The following is an 8,875-nucleotide window of genomic DNA, read 5'->3' on the forward strand; positions in this document are numbered from 1 at the left end:
CATGAAAAGAAACAAGAAAAACATGATAATAATCTACAGAAACACTGTCAAACAAAGCTGATTTACTAGTGTAATTAGAAATAGTAGATGTTAATGTAAGAAACGTTCCTACAGATAAAAAGGATCTTTACAGTGTTAAAGGTTTGAATCTGCCAAGACAATGTAACAATTTTACTTTTATATACCCTAAAATATAAAAAAGTAAAATGTGGCAAGACTAAAATAAGTAATAGAAAATCTGACAATCATATTGCAAAATTTTAACAAGCAGCTCTCAATAACATATAATACAAATAAACTAGTTTAGTAAGGATATAAAGATATAAACAATTTAATTAATCTTTTTCTAAACAACATATGGGTACAAAAGAACTGCAGAGAAAAACTTATTTTTCTAATACACATGACATTTTTCTAAATGACCATATGTTAGTATGCTAAGCATGTGAATCAAATTTCAGATATAAAATCATGTAGTGCATACTTTCTAACAGCAATGACTTTATGCTAGATATTAGAAATAAAAATACTAAAATAATTCTCATGTTTGGAAATCTAAAAATCAATTCTTAATAACAAACAAGTCAAAAATCCCAGAGGAGGGCTTCCCTGGTGGTGCAGTGGTTAAGAGTCCGCCTGCCGATGCAGGGGACACGGGTTCGTGCCCTGGTCCAGGAAGATTCCACATGCTGTGGAGCGGCTGGGCCTGTGAGCCATGGCCGCTGAGCCTGCGCGTCCGGAGCCTGTGCTCCACAACGGGAGAGGCCACAACAGTGAGAGGCCCGCGTACCGCAAAAAAAAAAAAAAATCCCCAAGGAAATTAGGAAATATTTGAACTAAATTATTATATATGCAATATATGTAATAGTATATAGTATATAACATATGTTATATATTAGCTTTCTAATATAGCTAAAATATAACTAGAAAGAAGTCTGTAACTTTAAATCCATTGTATATATTAAAACAATAAGATAGCAAATCTATTTTGAAAACATTTCCTCAAGAAGTTAAAAAAAAAAAATCAAGTGAAAGACACAGAGAGAAGGAAAGATGGAAATTACAAAAACGATGGTGAACTTTCATGGAATATGTATGTATGTATATATGTATATATATATGTGTGTGTGTGTGTATGTATATATATAAATACATTTATAACACAAAGATAAATGTTAGTTCTTTGAAAAGATTGACCAACGAGACAGTGATCAAGAAAAAAGGATATAACAGATGAAGTATAAATTATACTGGTGTAACTAACAAGAAAGGTGACATCACTACAGATCTCACAGATAAAAAGATATTAAGAGGATAATATGAGCAAATTTATGCCAACAAGTTTCACGGTTTAGATGAAATAATCAAAATCCTAGAAAAGTAGACCTTTTGGAAACAAAAAACTTTAAATATCTACTAATTTAAATGTTCATCTCCCAAAAATATCTTCACAGAAACATCCAAAACAATGTGTGTTAACATATATGGGCACCATAGTCCAGGCAAGTAGAGACATACAATTAATCATCACACTCTTTTTCTGAAGCATATTCATGTAAAATTCTTCAAATGGTAAACAAATTAAAATTCTTCAACAGCATTAATTTTATGATATGTTAACCAGGAAGGACAATTGGTATTGCTTTTGTTCTTTAGATTTACTCCTGTCAACTAACTTTCTCCCATTTCCTTATACTGGGTTTATAGCTCAGCTCACAGAGGATGAGTGAGTGGAGTGTAATTCAGGAGATGCATATTGAGAAGCCATAGTATTTAAGATCATGTTACCAATTTTAATTTTGGATAAAGAAATGTTTTATTTACAGCCAGAAAAACTTATGTTTAACCCAAGGTATTATAACTGAATAGTGGTTTGATGACCGCATATCCTAGAATGCTAAGGTTATATAATCATATTCCTGCCTGCAAAGATTTTGGTTTTATTTAGTGGTGACCATGCTCTTTAAGCATAATATATAAGACTTCTTTTGGTAGTTTTGTTGGCAAATGGATTGGCTTACTAGTAGTTTTCCTGTAAGTTAATTAGAATTCTAAGGATTTACCTTTTGGCTTAGTTTAATACATCTGTCAGATGGAGTCAAATTATAGAGGAGGCTGTGAAGGCTAAATTCCTTTTAATACCATTGCTTCAAGATTTATTATACTGATTCAGCCAAATCTCTAAATGGCTTCTTCCTTGTTTATCTTAAAGCTTGATTCAGTTGAGAGAATTCTGTGTCAATTCTCGTCGGGTAGTTAGGGCCTTTCCCCCACTTGACCCTCTGAGTGTTTTGTTTTGTTTTTAAAAATATCTCATATCCTTGAATATTTGTGAAACACAAGTTGTATGCTCAGAGTTTGAATGAATGAAATTGATACATCACAGTTAGGAGTGTGTTAATTGTCCTTTCTGCAGTCGGCCCTGAGAGACACAAGGATAAGATTTACTCCTTAGAGATTTGTAAGTACATTCTATAATTTTACTTTTCACTGAGTAGGGGGATTAATTGGGTTTGTTTTATTTTATTTTATGCTTAGAAAACTAAGAATATGAAAATTAATAGCCAATTAATAAGTATCTTACAATTCTCTCTACCAGTTAGAATGTACCCACAGTTACCACATGGCCTATGATTTCCAGGGTTCTTTGGTACTTTTCTCCAAACCCTCATAAATTTTGACCACCAAAAACATACAATACAGGTGAATTATTCTATTTGCTCACATGTAACGAGAAACACATTTTTTTTTGTTTGTTTTTTTCGTTTTTGTTTTTGTTTTTTGCGGTACGCGGGCCTCTCACAGCTCTGGCCTCTCCCGTTGAGGAGCACAGGCTCCGGACGCGCAGGCTCAGAGGCCATGGCTCACAGGCCCAGCCGCTCCGCGGCATGTGGGATCTTCCCAGACCGGGGCACGAACCCGTGTCCCCTGCATCGGCAGGCGGACTCCCAACCACTGCGCCACCAGGGAAGCCCAAGAAACACATTTTTTGAAATCAGTTTTTATCTCCCTGTCCTTTTACATACTCTCCTTTATTCAAAATAAAGCTGGTTCATAGACTCAGCTCTGCCACGGAGAGAAAGAAGAAATTAAGTAAAACCCATATTTAGCATTTGAATTTTTAAAATAAAGTTGCATAAAGATAAAGGAATAATGCTTCAATTAAACAAGTAAAAAATTAAAAAAAATAAATAACTCATAAAAGAAGATAAAGGAATACTGTTTTCCTGACTGATAGGCATCTTTAGAGAAATCCAGAGTATGTGATAATCACCTGGGTGTCTTATTAAGTATTGACTTCTGAACCTGGGGCAGGAAGTGAGTAACACAGTCCAGGATTCTGCATATTCATTCATAATTTTTCTTTACACATACAATTGTTTTTAAATCACTGCCCTAGAAGGTTTGAAAAATGGAGAGAGGGGCTTCCCTGGTGGCGCAGTGGTTGAGAGTCCGCCTGCCGATGCAGGGGACACGGGTTCGTGCCCCGGTCTGGGAAGATCCCACATGCCGCAGAGCGGCTAGGCCCGTGAGCCATGGCTGCTGAGCCTGCGCGTCCGGAGCCTGTGCTCTGCAAGGGGAGAGGCCACAACAGTGAGAGGCCCGCCTACTGCAAAAAAAAAAAAAAAAAAATGGAGAGAAATTTTTTAATTAAAAGAAGGTATCAGTGATATCAGTGATATCAGTAAAGCAAGGTTCCTCCTATCACAAATGTTCAGTGTGTTTTCAAATTAAGAGTTATGAGAAGTAGCATAAAAAATCCAGCTGAGAAAGCCCCACAGGTCATGTAAATGTAAGCTTCTAGGTCTAGAGCAAGTTCCCCAACTCAGCACCATTTCCACCAGGTAATTCCCTGTTATTGGGGGCTGGCCTGTGCATTCTATGACGTTTGCCCAGTAAATGCCAGTGGTAGCCCACCCCATTTGTGACAACCAAAAATGTCTCCAGACCCTGCCAAATGTCCGCTTTGGGGAAAATTGCCCCACCCTGGTTGAGAAACTGGTCTAGAGAAAGGTTTATGGGAAACATTTCTTCTTTTGTGTATTCATTTACAAGTACTTTATGCTTTGATAACGGTTACATCTGGATAGTTTGAGGAATACCTACTACTGATATAGTTCTTATTTCCAGTTTTTATCACAATTAGTCTACTGAAGTTGGTCGACATCTAACAAATTGACTTTTACTGGAAAGGCTGATGTTCTTTGCTGCTTCCCTGTTTTATCAATCACCCTTTTATTTACCCAAGTCATATTTCTGTCCTGCTATATTATTTTATTTATCTATTTATTTTTATTGAAGTATAGTTGAGTTACAATATTATATTTGTTTCAAGTATACAACATACTGATTTAATATTTTTATGGATTGTACTCTATTTAAAGTTATTACAAATAATGGCTGTATTTCCCTGTGCTGTACAATATATCCTAATTGCTTATTTATTTTATATATAGTAACTTGTACCTCTTAATCCTATACCCCTGTCTTGCCCCTCCCTTCTTCCCTCTCCCCAGTGGTAACCACTAGCTTGTTCTCTGTATCTATGAATCTTTTTCTATTTTATTATATACATTTGTTTGTCTTATTTTTTTAGATTTCACATATAAGTGATATCATGCAGTATTTGTCTTTCTCTTTCTGACGTATTTCACTTAGCATAATACCCTCTAGGTCCATCCATGTTGTTGCAAATGGCATTATTTCATTCTTCTTTATGGCTGAGTAATATTCCATTGTAAATATGTTCCACATCTTCTTTATCCATTCATCTGTCAGTGGACATTTAGGTTGCTTCCATATCTTGGCTATTGTAAACAGTGCTGCTATGAACATTGGGGTGCGTGTATCTTTTATAATTAACGTTTTCATTTTCTTCAGATATATTCCCAGGAGTGGAATTGCTGGATCATATGGTAGTTCTATGTTTAAGTTTTTGCTTCCATATTATTTTTTAACAGTAAACTGATAGATAATGTTTTTTCATTGTTCAAAGTAGATGTCAGTGCATAGATTCAAAATTATTTCAGATCAAACTATTTTATTATATGTAAATGCTCTTTGTCCTTCTTAAAGGGAAGGATGTTATTCTGTGACTTGGATTAGCTACACTGCTCATAAATTACTACATATAAACAGTGGTTGGCTTAGTCTAGTAACTTTGCACCAAATCCCCCATCTTCATTGACCCAGTGTCTGAATTTCTGAGGGGCACAGCACTCACTGCGTTGGGATGTTTCCAAGTCTCTGATCTGCATCATCAGAAGCCCCCCAGGTTGTGCCCCTTCGTCCTGTCCTGGAGAGTCTATTGTTCTTTTAATCCTCACAAACAGCTCCTGGTGACATCACTGGGGTCCCACTGAGGACCACGGGGAACACTTGGCCTTTCTAGCCTGTCTCAGGTTCCTGATGAAGAACAAGCCCAGAACATGTAAAATTATGCTCAAGTCAGGAAAATTCCAATCAGTCTGAGCTCTGCAACTTTATTCTCTAGAAACAGTGTTCTGTCTGCAGCAAGCTTCCTACAAGGGCACAAACATGGAAAACGGCAGCAGGACTTGCATCCCATCAGCTTGGTGGTTGTCTTAAAACTACCTTCTGACCCATCACCATGAAGCATTTTATTTTTCTATTTCCACTAAAACAAATTTAAATTAAAAATTAAAGTAGGGCTTCCCCGGTGGCGCAGTGGTTGAGAGTCCACCTGCGGATGCAGGGGACACGGGTTCGTGCCCCCGTCCGGGAAGATCCCGCATGCCGCCGAGCGGCTGGTCCCGTGAGCCACGGCCGCTGAGCCTGCGCATCCGGAGCCTGTGCTCCGCAATGGGAGAGGCCACAACAGTGAGAGGCCTGCGTACTTCAAAAAAAAAAAAAAAAAATTGAAGTAGTTTCATGTGCAACGAATTTTATATGTTTGTAAATTAAGGATGGAAGTTTTTAATTAAAAAATGTCCCCAATATTAGTAGACCTTGCTGTTTTTTTTAACATCTTTATTGTACTATAATTGCTTTACAATGGTGTGTTAGTTTCTGCTGTATAACAAAGTGAATCAGCTATACATATACATATATCCTTATATCCCCTCCCTCTTGCATCTCCCTCCCACCCTCCCTATCCCACCCGTCTAGGTGGACACAAAGCTGTTTTTATAAGGTTTCAAAACTAACAAGGGGATACTCTTTTACTAATTACATCAGGAGAAAGGGCAATGATTTGAGTGTTCGATTTAAAAAAATATTTTTTAATGATATAGTAGTTCATTCATATACACATCTAATACTATTTTCAATGCTAAGTTTAGAATATTCTAAACATGTGATGCTATCCATATAAAAGTACCTTATTTGCAGCAAAAAAAATTAGCAAATTAAACTTATTTTAAAATTGTAATACAAAAAAAAGGAATTTCTCTTAAGAATTAGTAAGTATTTTGACTGAGACCATGAGTTCTAGAACATTTCTTTTTATATATTTTAGGCATTGAATTTTTTGAAATTGTATTTTTTTCTGCTTATCCTGAGAAGAATATTGATGAGCCTGCCATTTATAAATGTTTCTTTTTTTTTTTTTTTTTTGCGGTACGCGGGCCTCTCACTGTTGTGGCCTCTCCCGTTGCAGAGCACAGGCTCCGGATGCGCAGGCTCAGCGGCCATGGCTCACGGGCCCAGCCGCTCCGCGGCATATGGGATGCTCCCAGACCGGGGCACGAACCCGTATCCCCTGCATCGGCAGGTGGACTCTCAACCACTGCGCCACCAGGAAGACCCTATAAATGTTTCTTTTGTTAACTAGTGAATATTTTATCTTTCCCTGAATATTATATTTTAGATGCTTTAGTAGAAATCCATAATATATCCTGCATTAAAATAAAATGTTCTTATTCTCCCTATATGATGATAATGCTATTTTAAGTGATTCAAGATGTTGATAATATTTGAGGATGAACTCAGGTACATTATTTACCATTATGACCAATATTGGAAGTGGAAATATTGGATGGTGGGAATGGAAATAAACTAGGTGGTCCACGTGACTGTAAAACCAGAGTTACACTAAGCAGGAATATAACCTATTATTCTGATCAGTGGTCAGATGTAAAAATGAAAAGTAGAGAAGAACTCCACGTTATCTCTAGCAGTTATGCTCTTAGTCCTTTCTGCCTTTCTGTGTGAAGAGGATAAGGGTTTCCAGAGAAACAATAAAGGTCAGGTCTGCTGCTGTGGTGTTAACATTGCAACTTAGGCTGATTTATTTAGACCTCAAAGGTTTCCAATGAAAGATTCTGATCAAAGTTAATCCAACAGATGAAAACCTTTTCTTAAATCATAAATATATTCATGTTTTTCAAGGAAATTACCAATAACATCTACAGAAGAGGCTACAGTAGTTAAACTTTGGTGGGACTAATGAAAAGAGCCCAGACCCTGCACTTGAAACACATGGATATAGTTCTGGCTCTGACATTTTATTAGTTGCCCAACTGTGGGTGGATCAATTAATCCCTGGGGTTTCCCACTGCTCCACTGCAAAATGAAAAAAAGGTTAACTCTTAAGATCCTTCTATCTCTGATATCAATGATTCTAATAATAATCTTTGGTAATATTTTCATCGAATAAAACAAGCATTCAAGTAATTAGGGATCAAAACAGGTGGTAAACAAAGCAACATACTGAGTTCTCAACTATCAACTACATGGTAACATGTTCCAAGATTGCAATGACTCTGGGTTAAAATTGTAAAACAATATATAATAATAGTTTATATTAAAGTACATTTTAATATTTTGCAGCATTTACACAAACTTGTCCTAGCAAAGTCATATGAATTTTGAAAATAAATACTGTTGAACCAACATTAGGAATAGACAGTCCTCATCTTAAGCCATCACAGGCTCTTTTATTGGCTTCTTCTCATATGAAGATTTGCCTTTTAGAATTTATGCTGGATATAATCATATCTTGGTTGTGGTTCTAGATGTAAATGTGTATTACATAGATTTTTTGAAAATTTTTAAAATTTTTATTAAAAATTTTTTTTATTGACATAGTTGATTTATGTGTTAATTTCTGCAGTACAGCAAAGTGATTCCATTATACATATATATACATTCTCTTGTAAATATTCTTCCCCATTATGGTTTATCATAGCATACTGAATATAGTTCCTTGTGCCATACAGTAGGCCCTTGCTGTTTATCCCATTTCATACAAGACAGCTTACATCTGCTAACCCCAACCTCCTACTCCATCCCTCCCCCAGAGGTCTCCCTCGTGGCCACCACCAGTCTGTTCTCTGTGAGTCTGTTTCTGTTTCAAAGATAGGTACATTTTTGTCATATTTTAGATTTTACATATAAGTGATATCATATGGTATTTGTCTTCCTCTGTCTGACTTACTTCACTTAGTATGATAATCTCTAGGTCCATCCATGTTGCTGCAAATGGCACTATTTCATTCTTTTTTATGGTTGAATAATATTCCATTGTATACATGCACGGTATCTTCTTTAGCCATTCCTCTGTCAATGGACATTTAGTTTGTTTCCATGTCTTGGTTATTGTAACTAGTGCTGCTATGAACATTGAGGTGCATGTATCGTTTTGAATTATAGTTTTGTCTGGATATATGTCCAGGAGTGGGATTGTTGGATCATATGGGAGCTCTATTTTTAGTTTTTTGAGGGACCACCATACTGTTCTCTATAGTGGCTGCACCAATTTACATTCCCACCAACAGTGTAGGAAGGTTCCCTTTTCTCCACACCCTCTCAGCATTTGTTACTTGTAGAGTGTTTAATGATGGCCATTCTGACCATTGTGATGTGGTAACTCATTGTAGTTTTGATTTCTATTTTTCTAATAATGAGTGATGTT

This window comes from Mesoplodon bidens (genome assembly GCF_964165515.1).
Source record: "Mesoplodon bidens genome assembly, chromosome: 6".
NCBI lineage: Eukaryota > Metazoa > Chordata > Mammalia > Artiodactyla > Ziphiidae > Mesoplodon > Mesoplodon bidens.